The 17,005-nt window shown below is 48.7% G+C and overlaps 1 protein-coding gene across 1 annotated transcript in view; it reads right to left on the bottom strand.

Annotated features, from left to right (window-relative positions):
• The window catches only part of TMEM45A (transmembrane protein 45A), a 468,453-nt gene that overhangs the window by 337,570 nt on the left and 113,878 nt on the right, over positions 1-17,005 (bottom strand). Inside the window, exon 2 of the mRNA XM_069639307.1 lies at positions 1,451-1,634. The gene's annotated coding sequence lies outside the window, so the exon portion shown is untranslated. The remainder of the gene's footprint in view (positions 1-1,450; positions 1,635-17,005) is intronic.

The raw sequence follows: 17,005 nt of genomic DNA, 5'->3' as shown, positions 1-17,005 counted from the left end.
TTTTCCTATAAAAGAATGGGCCTCCCACTACTTCTCTAAATCATCTTAGGAATCATCTTGAATCATCTTTGGATCAAAGCAGGCCTTTTTCTAAAGTCCTCCAGTTGTGAGGTGAAGGCAGGGTTCCAAGGCAGAAGTAATCTCTGTCCCCTAATCATACCAAGGGAACATTGGGGGTGATATGCACCTGGAACAGGGCTTAACACTCTGCCAGCAACAGTGGTACCCAGGACCTCACCATGTTGGAGCCCCCCTGCCTTTGTGTGCCAGCCTCCCTGTGTTTGGGAGTCCGAGAACAAGGACATATCTTGTCCTGAGTCCCTGGATTGGGACTCACAGCACCCTGACAGACAGGACATCTTGGACCATAGTGTTTTTCACCATTGACATGCTTGGAGCTTGTTTCAAGAACTGTTCAGCAAATTTGAACTAGCAGGACCCTATGTTTCTGCCTTTTGCGGTCTCCCAATCTTTGTACAGCGTCAAGAAGTCTTGTTTGGTGCTGCCGAAACACCAAGAAATGCTAACTGCCCTCTTGGTCCATTCTTGGGCCCTAGAGACTGGTTAGGTCATTTTGAAACTTTTGTGCTCACAAATATTTATACCTTTTCAAGAACATGTTGCTTTTGCTTGCCTTTCACCCCTGATGCATTACCAAAAGTGCTGCATCTGCTATTTTTGCTTATTATGTGTTCTTTCCTTGGGAGAAGGTTTTGAGTGGTGTTTTTCTACTTAGTTATTATTGTACATGGGGTGTTTAATTGAAGTGCATATATTTTTATAGAACCTTGACTGAACATTCCTTTATTTTGGACTTTCACACTTCACTGTTTGGGTTGCTACCAAACAACATTCACACCCGAGTATAGCCTTCCCTCAGCCCACGTTACAACAGAAGGCAAAGGGGGTATATCTTGTTGCTGTGCCTGTTTTATCCTTTATGATTGGGCTGGCTCTAGGTTTGTAAGAGTGTGAGGGCTGAGTGGGCTATTTTGCCTCTACTCATCCTCGTACTCCTGCAGGGCAGAAGCCAATTCATCAAAACCACACATTTCAAGGGTGACAATACCCTTACGCGGTGCAGCTTCTTCTAACAATCCCTGTGCTCTGGACTTCGCCAGAGGCTTCATCTCCGTCATCATGAACATCTAATAATCATACATTGTGGGCAACACTTCATTACCAACTGTCAGAACTGTGGCATCTATTTCCAAGCAACTGTGAAGATGCCACTACACCTGCCCATGATACTGTGTTGACATTCGTTGTATAAGGAGCAAGCATATATTACTACAAGAAATGTTGGTGCACTATAGCTTTTAACATGGCATGCATTTCTTCTGAAAGGAGGAACGATTGGGCTAACAGATCTTGTGATATAGAAGAAGAAATTACCAGTCCGTGGACTGTGTTCAAAATGTATCCAAGTCATTTTAAATGCTCTACTCACAGTTCCAGAAGGGTTTGAAATCCACTCTTTATGCACTCACAGGGTCTTGGCCGACACTGCAATGTGACCGATTGTGACCATAGACTGATTTTGCTGCAGGAATTGTAGGCACATTCGTGAAGTAATCATAAGCAGGCACTTCGGCAAATGCAGGGCAATGGGCAGACTTCTACTATAGTAAAACCTGTAGAGAAAAGCAGACAATTCCTATCAGGGCTACTTCCAAGCTTCAGGATCACTAATAGCAAACTCTTTACAATAAGCATTGGCAAAGAAAATAGTGACAACTTATTTTAAGTGCATGTGTTGCGCACTGTATATACGACTGCATTAACACTTAACTGAGAAGTATGTGATATCCATGTCCAATGCAAAACCTAGCTAATGTGGAGGATGTGTGGGCAGCCCTTACAACCTCCACAAATCTGAACAGCCCATGAAGGGCTGAAGCAAGAGAGGATCTGAACTGGGGCGAGGCCCCAAATAACCCAAGCAGGGCTGATAAACCGAGAGATACAGAAAGACAAAAATTCCCATGCAGGACTGAGGGAACGAATACCCTATGAGGAGGGTGCGAAACCAGAGAGCCCAGGAGGTGGTGAGAGACCTGAAGGTCCAGATGGGGGCTCCCAGAGGCCAGACCAAGAGAGGTTGCACAACCCAGACCGAGGGAGGGATAGGAACCAAAAGGATTCTGCACAAGATTGTACAATGCCCTGCTACTCAAGAAATTTTGTAAGGACTTTTCCTCATAGAAGAGTGACATTGAATAGCAGGCCAAGTGGCCTAGAGACATTAACCCTTTCTTTAACAAACCGGCAGGAAGCCCGAAAGAACATGTTGAGCTATTTAATCGGAAAAACGAATTGGGGCAAGAAGCCCATAGACATTTGCTGGAGACAAAAGTCCGCTCAGAGACACATTCTCTATTCCCGAGAACCTTGAGGAAGGGTCAGAAACCAGCCACAGGTTTCCGACTTGGGCAAGAGGACGCAAGAGGCTTTTGTGCTTTCTTTAGTTTCTTATTTTCTTCATTAGTCATACATTTAGGTTCGGGCTAGATTAGAATTTCTTCTAGATGGCCAACAAACTGTGTTAACGACATCCTGACGTACAGCCCTGTGTCTTTCTTTTTCTTAGCATAGGGATCCGAGTTATAGGGACTTGTATACAGTGTTGGAAATACAATGAAGCACATTTTGAGTCAAACCATGATGAGTTGTCCATCTCCTTATTCTATTTTACCACAAATCCTATAATGCTTGGTGTAATGATTGTTTTCAAAGAGTTCCTGTCTATCCAGATTAGATATTTAATATTAGTTGCATGAATTTTTATGTTTCGAAATGTTGCATCACTGTGTGCCGAGTTGATACAATCTTTGGTTAACAACGTCAATTTGAATGTCTACGGCTGCTGTGTTTCTAACTGCTTTAAGCCATTTATATGTATATTATGGACATTATTCGTTGAGTCTTGTTGAGGTTTTTCCCCCAATGCAATATAACTGAATCTTTGATTGTAATGAAATGTAATTTAATTTGTGCTATATTCTGTCAAACTGCTTTATGAATTCATTTCGAAATAAACAGAATTCCGAAAGGAAATAATCTTTAGGGCCCACCTACGGAGACAGCCTCTGCTATCTCGATCTGTTGTTTCGCACTGTTGTTTTTGAATAGATTTGCAGCTTCCCAGCTGCACTGACAGACCTGGCCACCTTTCTGCTTCAACATGGGTGCGCGGTACAAAAACCTTTAACATTAACATTGACCGACCCTTCTTTAAGGCTGTCCCGAACCGTGCTTTTCCAAATGCATGTCAGTGATCCTGGTGTTATCGCAACTGTCTAACCCCGTGCCGTGGTCTGCTTCTGCACGTGGTTCACTCTGAGGAGAGGGGGCACATATATGCGCATGCTCTGTCACTAGCATGCTTGCCATGTTTCTAAGAGACTCTCAGGCCGATTCATGGAATCAATGTGCGCCGAAAATGGCAGCGCAAGCTTGAAAATCGCAGCGCAAGCGTGCCACAGCCGCGCACATCGATTCATGGAAGTCAGTGCACGTGTAAATCCTGGGATGTGCGCTAAAATCGTGGGTGACGCACGCGGGCGCACACGTCATCAAACGGTGTGCGCTATGCGCACAGTGAAAGCTCGCAAAGCGCAGCGCACACAACAAAAGTGGGTGTAACACGGGGCATAACACACAGAATGGGAACAACGCGTGAAAATGTGGGCGTTACGGGGGAAGTACAGGAGGTAAATGCTCGCAACGCCCACACGCGCGCCTACAACACGTATTCATGGAATCGAACAGGGGAAACGCGTGCACCAAAAAAGACGCGCTAATCCGGAAACACGTACACCAGCAGGAAGCAGGCGTATGTGGCCCCTTGCAGCATAAAAGTGCGCGCAAACAACAAACAAGCTCAGATGCTACGATGAATATACCGTTCCTCGCAGCAGTGGTCATGGGACACCGCAGGAGGAGGAGGATAGCCAGGCCCCACATTTTTTCACCCAGGACCAGCCTTTTTGGGATGCCTGATGACCAGGTGTATGGGAGGTACAGGTTTCCACCACACATAATACTCGACCTGGTGAGTGAGTGGGAGGATGACCTCACATCACCCACCCTGTGCTCCCAAGCACTGAGCCCCTTGGAAAAGGTGCTCAATGTACTGCACTTCTTGGCTACTGGTTCATTTCAGCGGACAAGTGCCATAGTGGGGGGGTGTCACAGGCCACGCAGTCACGCTGCCTACACCAGGTGTTGGCCATCATGTCTGCACGCTCCTCAGTCCGCATGCACATATACATGCCCGGAACACCTGCAGAAAGGCAGGCTGCTGTCCAGGACTTTTACAGGGTGGCACACTTCCCCAAAGTGCTAGGTGCCATTGATTGCACCCATGTGGCTCTACGTCCTCCCAGGGCAACTGAACACATCTATAGAAACCGCAAGCACTGGCATTCCATCAACGTGCAGGTAGTATGTGATGCCAAGGGAATCATCACCTCAGTATATGCCAACTATCCAGGGTCCACTCATGACAGTTTCCTTTTCAGAATGTCACCCCTAAACCGGGACCTAGAAGCTGGGCAGCATGGTGATCCATGGCTTATTGGTGAGTATAAATGCCTCTGCACATGCATGCATGTCAGATACTGAGTAATGTGACAACCCCACTAATGATACCCATCATCACCTCCCCAGGGGACAGTGCCTACCCTCTGAGCACCCACATGATGACGCCAATTCGGAACCCCACCACACCACCTGTGGTAAGATACAACACAGCCCATATTGCAACCCGGGGCATAGTGGAGCACACATTCGGAGTGCTCAAGTCACGCTTTCGGTCCCTTGACTGCTCTGGTGGGCAGCTGCTATACGCGCCCCCAGTAGTGTGCAGGATCATAATAGCAGCATGTGTCCTTCACAACGTTGCAACCCGCCGGGGCCTGTGGGTGGACATGGTGGTGCCCCCACATCCCCAACCACATGCACGGCCGCTGCGCATGGGAGGTGAAAGGGCACATGGTGAGGCAGCCCGTACCCAGCTGGTGGCTAATTACTTCACCTAAAATCCTACCCCTGAAATCGTACCCCTGTGGAGTGCACACAGCCCTGGCACATACCAGCTGACAATCAATGATGATGACATAAGGGACAGTCAACTGTCACAACCATACCAGCCTGGGATTGGTGAACTGGAAGTGTTACATTGTGTGCATCCCTACCTACCTAAAGACAACCAATGCTGTGTCACAAAAAGACACACATTCATGCAGCATGAATGACTACACCCTTGCAAAATACAACATGAAAATAGTGCCATGTCACCCAACCCCTCCTCATCTCAGCTACCCAACACACCATGGCATGTCATGCAATGTGAAAGCAACCAAATGAATGCACAACACATGACACAAGTGTCACAAAGTGCACTGTCCCAAATGTAAACAGGCCACAGACAATATGCTCCCAGTAATCAATAAGAAACAGCACACATGAACAAATACTTACCAGTAACGCAAAACAGCAACACAGGATGAAACAGTGGTAAAATATGACAGTACAAAATCAAAGTAGTGCAAGTCTCACAACCTGACTAAGCCAGCACATCCACACCTTCCAACTGCAGAGTGTTGCTGTCAGGCAAATGTGTCAGTGTACTGCATACAACATGAACTGCATCTGCAAAGGAGACGGCCTTGTGAAGACATGAAGAAGGTACATGTGAATAAGGAGAAAGACATGGATGCACAAGCACATATCAATACACCATGCAGTGTTCAATCCAACAACAATCCCCACTAGGGATGTACACACAGTTTTGACTACAGACTGCCCACACAGCTCATGGGAGCCCAATGCCACTGTGTAAGTTACTGTCACTTGGTCACACCCTTTGCAAGCCCATGGAAAGGGGAAGCAGGAGGGGTGTGTGTGTCAGGAACTCAAGCATCTAAACCAAAGACAGGACAAGCCTGCATGTGCCCAACTGGAATACATAGTGGATGCCCACTGGAGCCACACAAGGCAATATACTGTTAAAAAAAAATTCAAAAATGGCTATGTGTGGACCGGGGGGAGGCCACCCAGGAGGTTCGAGGACAGGGTGCACCCCAACACCCACCTGCGTGGATGTTGAGAAAAAAAAATACCTCCATGGGCTCATGGCCTGCATGGCTACGCTACTGTGGGAGAACTGCTGTTGCTCTCTTCACCCTTTGCTGCTACATCAGGAGGTGGCCGTTGTCACGCTCACCTGATTCCCACGGAGGCGCAGGTCTGGCTTCGAGTGCTGATGCTTCTTCTATGGTGAAGCGCAGGACTCTGAAGATGGACTCACTGGTTCGCAGTAATATTCCCCTGTGCGTGAAAAGGGAGTATTACCTACTGACGCAATAATGCTCAAGCCTCCCACTCCCTTCCAGCCCTCCACGATACCCTTCCCCGATTCCCCGTGAAGTCTCACCTTAGGGTCTGGAAGGATGAGTTCTCCATCCTGCTTCTGATGCAGGGGCGCGTTGAAACCCAGTTACTTCACTGGATTGAGGTTTGATGGGAGTTCAAATAAGCTTGACTATTCAGGTAAGGCGCTGTAAGAGTTCTGTAGCAAGTTCAAAAGTTCAAGCCTTATAATAATGTTCATTGTCTTATTGCAGCAAGCGCTAATCGCTTATGTCTTTTTTCCCCTTAGGGGCCGGGGTTCGGAATGCCGGAGATATGGCGCCGACCCGAAGTGAAACGTGCAGTTCCAGTAAATGACAGGTAAGTTCTGGATGAGCGCTCGGGTAATGTCTTTGCATTCGCTCATTCAATGTCTTTGTCTTTTTTCCCCATAGGGGCCGGGGTCCAGAATGCCAGGAAGCGGCAGGACCCGAAATGAAATGGGAATGACCCAACAGGTAAGTCTTAGAAGGAAACTGAGCTTTTGCTATTCCCTTCCTTCTCTCACCTTGTGTTCTTGTCTTTTTCTCTCTAGGCTCTGGGAAGTGGCTGCAGATCCGGATGATCGCTGCTGAAGATGGAGGTGCCCAGGAAAGGTGAGTGAAATGCAGCGCTGCAGCGATCGAAGCGAAATGCTTTTAAAATGATGTCTTCCCTTTCAGGATCGTCGGTGTGAAGTCTCCGTGATGCAGCTTTAGCAGGCAAGGTCTTCTTTCTCTCCAATTCTCTCTTAGCAGGTGACCCAGGATGCTGACAGGCGTGGCTGAAGTCCAGATGCAGGAGCTGACACGGTGAGCGTCCAGCTGCGAGGAGCAGAACAACGCGAAGCGTGAGTTGCTGATCGGGCGTGGTTTAAATAGCTTTGGAAGAAGTTCCAGGTATGTATCCTTCCACCGATCAGGTATGTATCCTTCCCCGACCACACCCAGGGGAAAGTAGGTCCACAGGTAAAGTAGTTCCATTCAGGCCTCAAGAGGGCCTGGATGTAGCAGCATGGTCTGCATCAGGTAGGTGCACCTTAAAACACTTGAACACATGTCTAGCTTTATTAGCCTGGCGCCTAGGGCGCCAGGACAGGGGTCCAACATGAGCCTGGGGCCTAAGGCGCCAGGACTGTGTCCAAAGGGGCCCAGCTTGGGCCCACTGGCACTTCCCTGGGGGAAATGATGCCTGCCTCTGGGGTTGCTGGGTCGGACCTGGCTCCTTGGAGGTAGGCATCATGACAGTACACCCCCTCAAGGCCCCTCCCAAGGTTGTTCCCTCCGGGGGTTTTGGCTTGTTCGGAAATCTCCGGTGGAACCTTTGTATTAATCGAGGTGCGTGAACATGGTTACTAGGCTCCCACGATCTCTCCTGAGGTCCATATCCCTTCCAGTCAACAAGATAGAAGAGTTTGGACTTTAACACCTTGGAGTCTAAAATGTCTTTAATTTCGAATTCTAATTCCCCTTCAATTTGAACTGGGTCTGGAGGCTTGGACAGTCGGGTCCCTGGTTGTACTGGCTTCAAAAGTGATGCATGAAAAACTGGATGAATACGCATGTTAGACGGTAAATCCAGTTTAAAGGCCACGGGATTGATTATAGCCTTGATGGGATAAGGTCCTATGAATCTGGGATTGAAAGTTCGCGGGCCCTTGAGGGGTAAATGTTTCGTTGCTAGCCATACCTGATCTCCTACTTGGTAAGGAGGAGTTTTACTTCGGTGCAAATCAGCGTTTTCTTTATACTTTTTCTTGGATTGCTGTAAATGAGTTGCAGCTTCTTTGAAGGCTTGGGTTATTGTGGAATGCAGATGATTTACTGCGGGCATTTCCAGGGTCGGAGGTGGATCTAGATCAGAGGTCCGAGGATGGTGACCATACAAAGTATAAAAAGGAGTTTGTCCGGTTCCAGAAAGCACTGAATTGTTGTATGCATATTCTGCGATCCAAAGGATGTCTTTCCAATTTAACTCGGATTGGTGTAACATGCACCGAAGATATTGCTCGAGAGTCTGATTGGTTCTCTCGGTTTGTCCGTCGGTCTGGGGGTGGTGGCTGGTGGATAGCCGCACATCTATTTGTGCTAGTCGGCAACACTTCTTCCAAAAATGGGAGATAAATTGACTTCCACGATCCGAGACTAATATGGAAGGGAAACCATGTATGCAAACTATATTCTCCAGAAATTCCTTGGCCAAGGTGGAAGCTGAAGGCAAACCTTTTAAAGGGATAAAGTGGGCCATTTTGTAGAATAGATCCACAATTGCAAGGATAGTGTTGTAACCAGCACAAGGAGGCAGGTCAGTTATAAAGTCCATTGACAAGGTGTGCCATGGTGCCGGTGGAATATCCAAGGGTTGAAGTAGGCCGGCTGGCCTTTTCTTTTGACCCTTGTTTTGGGCGCAAATTCCGCAAGACAAAACAAAAGACATCTTTTCTCCAAGAAGGCCAACAGAAGTGGCGTTTGATTTTTTCCTCCGTTTTAGCGATACCAGGGTGTCCTTCCATTAAAGATTCATGATGATGGGCAATAACAAGTCCTTGCAATTCTTTATTAGGCAGAAACAACCGCTCCTGGAAGTAGGGTAAGTCATCCTTAACGGTGTAATGAGGACCCTTTTGACTCCATTCCAGTAAGGCTGAAGAGTCTAGAAGTTGTTTTACTTGCGTTTGGATGTCCTCAATAGTTTGCAATGAAGTTAGGCCTAAGATTCTTTGTTCTGGTATGATTGGCAAAGGTTCTAAACTCGAATTGGGTTCTTCCATGCCAATCCGGGATAAGGCGTCCGCTTTACCATTCTTGCAGCCAGGGCGATAGGTAATTACAAAATCAAATTCCGCAAAGAATAGAGCCCATCGGAGTTGTCGTGAAGATTGAGCCTTGGCCGTCTTTAAATACTGTAAATTTCTGTGGTCCGTAATTACGGTGATGGTGTGTCTTGCCCCGAGAAGGTAGTGACGCCAAGCCTTGAAAGCAAATTTAATAGCCAGTAACTCTTTGTCGGTAATTGCGTAGTTGATTTCAGGAGGAGAACATTTCCTGGACCAAAAGGCCACAGGGTGTAGTTGGTTAGTTTCTGGGTCTCTTTGCGACAGGACAGCTCCCATGGCCGAACTGGATGCGTCGGTTTCCACAATGTAAGGGAGATCTGGGTGCGGGTGCTTCAATATAGGTGCAGAGGTGAATTTGGTTTTCAGGTCCTGAAAGGCTTGTTCGGCCTCAAGAGTCCATTCAAAGCGTTTGTTTTTCTTTAGGAGAGCTGTGATGGGTTGGACTGTTCGGGAAAATTCCGGGATGAATCTTCGATAGAAATTGGCGAAGCCGAGCATGCTCTGAACTCCCTTCACCGAGCTAGGAGATGGCCATTTGAGGATGGCGTCCACCTTTCGCGAGTCCATTCGGACTCCTTGAGGTGTCAGGATAAATCCGAGAAACTCCACTTCTGTTTTATGAAAAACGCATTTTTCGAGCTTTGCAAATAGTCTGTGCTGGCACAATTTCTCAAGAACTGCCCTAACATGTTTTCTGTGATCGGATTCTGAAGAGGAGTACACCAGGATGTCGTCAATATAAACAATGACACAGACGTTGATAAGTTCCCGAAGAACATCATTCATAAAGTACTGAAAGGCGGCAGGTGCATTGCACAAACCGAAGGGCATCACCTGATATTCGAAGAGCCCAAATTTGGTGCGGAATGCAGTCTTCCACTCGTCGCCTTCTTTTATACGCGCCAGGTGATAAGCTCCTCGGAGATCTAAATTGGTGTACACACAAGCGTCTTTCTCCTGCTCGATAAGCTCAGGGATCAGGGGCAGAGGATAACGATTCTTAATCGTTATTTGATTTAGGGCGCGATAGTCTATACATGTTCTAAGGTCGCCCTCTTTTTTCGGCACGAAGAACAGAGCTGAGGAGACAGGAGACTTGGACGGGCGAATAAAACCATTGGCTAGGTACTGATCTAAATACTGACGCAAATGTAGGTTCTCAGGTTCCGTAAGAGCATAAATCCTACTACAAGGTAGTTGAGCATTGGGTACCAGATCAATTTGGCAATCGTAAGACCGATGGGGAGGTAACGTGTTAGCCTGTTCCTTCTGAAAAACGTCTTGGAATTCTTGGTATTCAGACGGTATCTGTACAGGGGTGGAAGTTGCTGAGGCTAGACCCATAACTGGATTTCTTGGGTAACAAGTTGGTTCACAATCAGGAAAACTTATCTTCTTTGCTCACCAGTTGATTCTGGGATTATGTGTTTCTAACCAAGGAATTCCAAGAATTACTTGAAATTGTGGGGCCTTGATCACATCAAACATGATTGCTTTCCGATGTCCATCCTGACCCACCAGTGTCATTTCAACAGTGGAATGCGTTACAGGCCCTGAGGCAATTTCGGTTCCATCTACTATAGTAATGACATCTTGGGTTACTTTCGGGCGGAGAGGGAGCTTAATCCTGGAAGCCAATTCACGGTCTATGTAATTTCCAATAGCTCCACTGTCGATGTATGCTTTTATAGCATGCAACAGCTGAGGCTGTTTTGGGTCCACTAGCACCATTGGCATGACAAAATGCGAGGTCAAAGAGTTTGTTTTCAAGCTCGGCAAGCGGACCCCTACGCTTGTCGGGCTAGGTCGTTTCCCGAATCAGGTGTCAATAAATCGTTATCAGTGGCTCCAACCACCTTCTTCGGTGGTTTAACCGGACAATTTCGAAGAAAGTGACCGGAAGTCCCGCAATACAGGCAAAGTTGCATTTGCCGCCTTGTCTCTCATTCCTTCTGTGTTAATGGTCCTTTAACACTGCCGATTTGCATAGGTTCGGATACGTCGGTACTCTTGGAGTTAGCGTGGGTTTTGATCGGTACTCGGGTTTCGTACTTGAACCGATCTGCTTTTCTATTTTGAAGTCTGTGATCAAGTTGAACCACCAATTCTATGTAGTCTGCGCAGACCTGGGGTGGATCTACTATCTGAGGTAGAACATCCTTAAGCTCTCCGCGCTGGCCTCGATGAAACAATGTGATCCTTTTGTTTTCTGGCCATCCAGTTTCCACAACCAGTCTATTAAAGGTGGCAACGTAGGACAGAAGATCCTGATTACCTTGTCGTAAGGATAGCAGTTCGTTATCAAGGGCCTGTCCTTGAGAGTGTCGAGCAAACAATCTTTCCATGCTGGCCTGGAAACCCTGAAAATTCTGGAGAATGGGATCATCCTGATTTACCAATGGAATAGACCAATCGGCAGCACTGCCACTGAGGTAAGATAGTATAAAGGCTACCTTGGTCTGGTCGTTAGGGAAGGCCCCGGGTCTGCATAGAAAGTGTAAACGACATTGGTTCATAAAGACGGCAAATTTCTTGGGATCCCCGCAAAACGTTCAGGCGGGGCCAAAGGCATGTGTCCAGGTAGATTGATTTGTACCGGGTTATGCAAATCCATTGATGTGGAAGTATCTCTGGAATTAGGTAAAGGAGTGTGCCCTGCCTGGGCCTGCAATAACCTTTTGGCCAGGTCATCTGTTCTTTCCTTAGATAGGATCAGTTCCCTTTTGAGAGCGTTAGTCTCCTGGCGGGCTGAGTGCACTTCTGCCTGTAATTCCCCCAAAAGCTGGGCCAGCTGATCTGTCTCGGAAGTCTCCATAGCGCCCAGGTGGGAAATTATGGGTAGGCTTCGCGTTCTGGCACGCTCACCTGATTCCCACGGAGGCGCAGGTCTGGCTTCGAGTGCTGATGCTTCTTCTATGGTGAAGCGCAGGACTCTGAAGATGGACTCACTGGCTCGCAGGAATATTCCCCTGTGCGTGAAAAGGGAGTATTACCTACTGACGGAATAATGCTCAAGCCTCCCACTCCCTTCCAGCCCTCCACGATACCCTTCCTCGATTCCCCATGAAGTCTCACCTTAGAGTCTGGAAGGATGAGTTCTCCACCCTGCTTCTGATGCAGGGGCGCGTTGAAACCCAGTTACTTCACTGGATTGAGGTTTGATGGGAGTTCAAATAAGCTTGACTCTTCAGGTAAGGCGCTGTAAGAGTTCTGTAGCAAGTTCAAAAGTTCAAGCCTTATAATAATGTTCATTGTCTTATTGCAGCAAGCGCTAATCACTTATGTCTTTTTTCTCCTTAGGGGCCGGGGTTCGGAATGCCGGAGTTATGGCGCCGACCCGAAGTGAAACGTGCAGTTCCAGTAAATGACAGGTAAGTTCTGGATGAGCGTTCAGGTAATGTCTTTGCATTCGCTCATTCAATGTCTTTGTCTTTTTTCCCTATAGGGGCCGGGGTCCGGAATGCCAGGAAGCGGCAGGACCCGAAATGAAATGGGAATGACCCAACAGGTAAGTCTTAGAAGGAAACTGAGCTTTTCCTATTCCCTTCCTTCTCTCACCTTGTGTTCTTGTCTTTTTCTCTCTAGGCTCTGGGAAGTGGCTGCGGATCCGGATGATCGCTGCTGAAGATGGAGGTGCCCAGGAAAGGTGAGTGAAATGCAGCGCTGCAGCGATCGAAGCAAAATGCTTTTAAAATGATGTCTTCCCTTTCAGGATCGTCGGTGTGAAGTCTCTGTGATGCAGCTTTAGCAGGTAAGGTCTTCTTTCTCTCCAATTATCTCTTAGCAGGTGACCCAGGATGCTGACAGGCGTGGCTAAAGTCCAGATGCAGGAGCTGACACAGTGAGCATCCAGCCGCGAGGAGCAGAACAACGCGAAGTGTGAGTTGCTGATCGGGCGTGGTTTAAATAGCTTTGGAAGAAGTTCCAGGTATGTATCCTTCCACCGATCAGGTATGTATCCTTCCTTGACCACACCCAGGGGAAAGTAGGTCCACAGGTAAAGTAGTTCCATTCAGGCCTCAAGAGGGCCTGGATGTAGCAGCATGGTCTGCATCAGGTAAGTGCACCTTAAAACACTTGAACACATGTCTAGCTTTATGAGCCTGGCGCCTAAGGCGCCAGGACAGGGGTCCAACATGAGCCTGGCGCCTAAGGCGCCAGGACTGTGTCCAAAGGGCCCCAGCTTGGGCCCGCTGGCACTTCCCTGGGGGAAATGATGCCTGCCTCTGGGGTTGCTGGGTCGGACCTGGCTCCTTGGAGGTAGGCATCATGACAGCCGTGCTATGGGAGGCAGCACACGCAAAGCCCTGGTATGGTCCTCCATGGCAGCAAGCATGCGGTTATGGAAGGTTTCGTTCTGGAGGATGATGGTACGGAGATCCCCATGCAGCACCTCACGGGTAACCCGCATTTCTACCTGCATGGCCTCGCGTGATGCCTGGATCTCCGCACGGGTTGCCTGGAGCTCTGCTGAGAGTGAACGTGTGAGCTGCTCCAGCTTCTGTTCTGACCTAAAATTTCGGGAAGCCTCAAGTTCACCCAGAGTCTCCCTGAGGAACTGGTGTTCTAACCTCAGGGCTTCCCTGTGGCCCTGTGACTCTACAGATATGGCTTCGCGCAGAGTCTCCAGTGTTAGGAAAGATTTCTTAATTGTGGGTAATTTTCCTACCCCTAAACTTTTTGCTGTTTTTTTCACCATGATCTAGACTTTGCCAGAGAAGTGCAGACTTCTGCCGCACTCCTCTGGGCTTTCGCTCCATTCTTACGGGGAAACTGACATGCCCTTAAGACAGTCAGTACCGGGAAACGTTGTTTTCCATAGTTTCTCTATCATGTTGCAGCTTTCGCGCAACATGGCACAAGAGGGCACTGTAAACTAAGTTACTGCTCTCTTGGGTCTCTAGTCTTCTACAGGCCATAGATACTCTCTTTGGATTGTAAATGAACGGTGCAAGTGAATCACGGACGGGATTGGTGGCAGCGATCGTTTCTTGTGTTTTTGAGCTCCTTTTGGCGTTTTAAGCGCGTTTCTCGCGCTTAGCCCAAAATGGTGGCCTGGCTCCCAAAATGGCCAGACCACGAGGCTCTTTGTCCTGTCCACTGACCGTCTTGCCCCCTTCACCTCCCCCAGGTCGAGCCGACCCGGGGCCTTCCTTATTTGGGCATGTACTTTCCCGCAAAACACAGATGCTTTCGCGGGCTTCTACAGGCCTGGTGTGTGCCTCCAGGATGGGGGCTGGGATGTCTGGTCCCAATACACATCCTGGGCGCCAGAGAGTCTAGGGTGGTGTGAACGCCTGGGACCCCCGTGGTCCGTGATAAGGTCCACATATGGTGTGAGTGTTTTATGAGCGGATCTCCCATTGGGTCCCCTCCGTTTTGGCGCGAAGGGAACTGTGGATAAGAGGGGGCTGGAAACGCCACTACCAGGTCGATCTCCTGAGTTCTCACGAACAAAGGAATACAGGAGCCAAGTATCCTGCAACCACGAGGCTGAACCGAGGAATCGCTGGTGACCCGCTGAAGGACTGCTCCTCTTCACTGCTGTCGCTTTGTGAAACCCTTTCTACCTCTGATCGAACGAGAAGGCCTGTACTGGTACTTCAACCCTTGGAATAGTGGGAACAACTATTCTCGGCATCTTCACCATCTCCTGCACGTAAGCCTTTGGAAGTGTCTCTGGGCCATCCAGCAGACTGACCAGCCTACCCAGGAGTCTTGCTCTGCAACCGCCATCAGGTTGTGTTGTATTACGAGTCCTTGTCACTCTCACATGATTCGTACACTTGGCATTCCCAGGTCTGAACTGAGTAGTGTACATTTGGCTGAAATACACACGGCCGCTCCGTTGCCCTGCTGTGGTAACAAACTGTGCGGGTTCACTGCGTTTGGGACGCCCTCAACTCAACTTCTGCTGCTGCGGAATCTACACGACGACGAGACGTCCCCTGCTCCTATCTGAACCTGCCAGCACTGAAACTGACGCGGAGAAGCCTGGGTCTGCTTGCATCAGGGACCGGTGAGTAGCATCGCTAGGAACTGGTCGCCCTCCTGCAGGAGCCCATAGCTTTTCCCTGCTGTGTCTAACAGCACGCCTTTCCGTACTCGCGCTCTGCTTCTGCCCACAGTGGAGGCTGGGCTTGAGTCGCGGAGCTCTGTTCATCTTCATTTGTTCACCGAACTAAACTGCCTGATTCCCTCAAAGAGACTCCCCTTTTTGCCCGTTGGCACCAGTGTGTGCAGGTACTTTTGAGCACAAGGCTCCACTCTTCGTAGGGCTTGGACTTCCTTTTAGTTAGGTGCCTCTGAAGGCGGACTGGGTCTAATTATTATTCGCACTGCCTGTTTTCCTCCCCATCTAGGTGGTCTACACATTTCGTGCATCTAACTCGTTAGACTCGTTTGTATTTGTATATATATTGTATTGGTTTGGTATGTGTTGGTTTACTGGAGTTTTATTGTGATTTCTAGCTACGGTCAATGTTACAAAGGCCTTGTAATAAATGTGTATATATTTTTAATATAACACCTGTTTGGAGTAATTTGTAAGTGTCCTTGCTTTGTGTGCTCATTGCAGGCTTTCAGTCACCCTCACCCCTCTTGAGACCTAGTCTTGACCGCCGCGATCGCTACCCTGATTGGTCTGGTTTGTCCAGAGGTTACCCTGTTCCAAGAAACTAGGCTGGCCTTCTGAACCTCTGCCCCTCCAGGACAGAGTTCAGAAATCCGTCTTAACATCCAGTGCCGCCCGTCGGTCCCTGTTGGACGCCAACATGTCCTCCCTGTGTGATTGGCAAATGGAGACTGTTGCCTTCTGTTGGAGCTCCATCTGCCTTTCAGGGGAGAGAATGGAAGTGGCCACCCTATACATTGCCTGAGCCATCATTTCACACTATGCTCCCTGTTGTGCTGCTATACTGTACATGGAGTTTTCCCATACAGTATTGCCTGGTGGCACACGGCCACCGCGTCGGCGGGCACCACACCTGTTTGGGGCAAGGCGATCTGCCCCTCGCTTTGCTGGCACTGCCTGAGGCTGCAGGACTGCATTCCCCCTTTGATCTGCTGGCCCAGGAACAGGAGCTAATGTTGTGGAGTGTGACCCTGCATCTGTAACCGCCAAAGGCGGAGTTACCAACACTGACATCCCCATAGAGGGGTCTACCCCCGGTGCAGGTGGGTTGGACAGAACAGCATCCCTGCCAGAAACACTCACCTGCGATGGCACATATGTCTCACTGTCCGATTCAGCACCTGAATCATGGAGGTCTGGGGAGGTGCACCCAGAGACACCCGTGGACAGTATGGTCTGCAGGAGGATTGGGTTTTCACCCACCACCACCCCACGTCCTCCACTGGTGCCCGGTTGTGGCTGAGATTCCTCTTGGGTCTGCACCATCTCCTCCAACTCAACAGCATCAAGTGCGTCATCACCTGCAAAAACATGAAAGACAACAAATGGAAACAGGCATGAGCACCATAGCACACACATAGGCCTGACAGGCCAGAGATCCAGTACATGAATTACACATGTCCCACATGACTATAACCCTGGCATGCATGCACTGTCAATGAGTTGGAAGGGGAGGCAAAAAGCAGACACTGAGGACTCCAGGAAGGAAAAGCAACAGATTTGCTGCATGCTGGATAGCACTGGCATCACACATTAGCCTGTGAGTGGCATGTACAATACACATACATGACACATGCCAGCACACAGATGGCACGTGGCATAGCCATGGTATATTTGACAAGTACAGCCATATGTTAGTGAAT

The sequence above is a fragment of the Ambystoma mexicanum genome, chromosome 7q, assembly GCF_040938575.1.
Source record: "Ambystoma mexicanum isolate Mex_15411 chromosome 7q, UKY_AmexF1_1, whole genome shotgun sequence".
Taxonomy (NCBI): domain Eukaryota; kingdom Metazoa; phylum Chordata; class Amphibia; order Caudata; family Ambystomatidae; genus Ambystoma; species Ambystoma mexicanum.
Note: the sequence above shows the minus strand (reverse complement) of the source record. Positions and strands in the feature narration are given on the sequence as shown.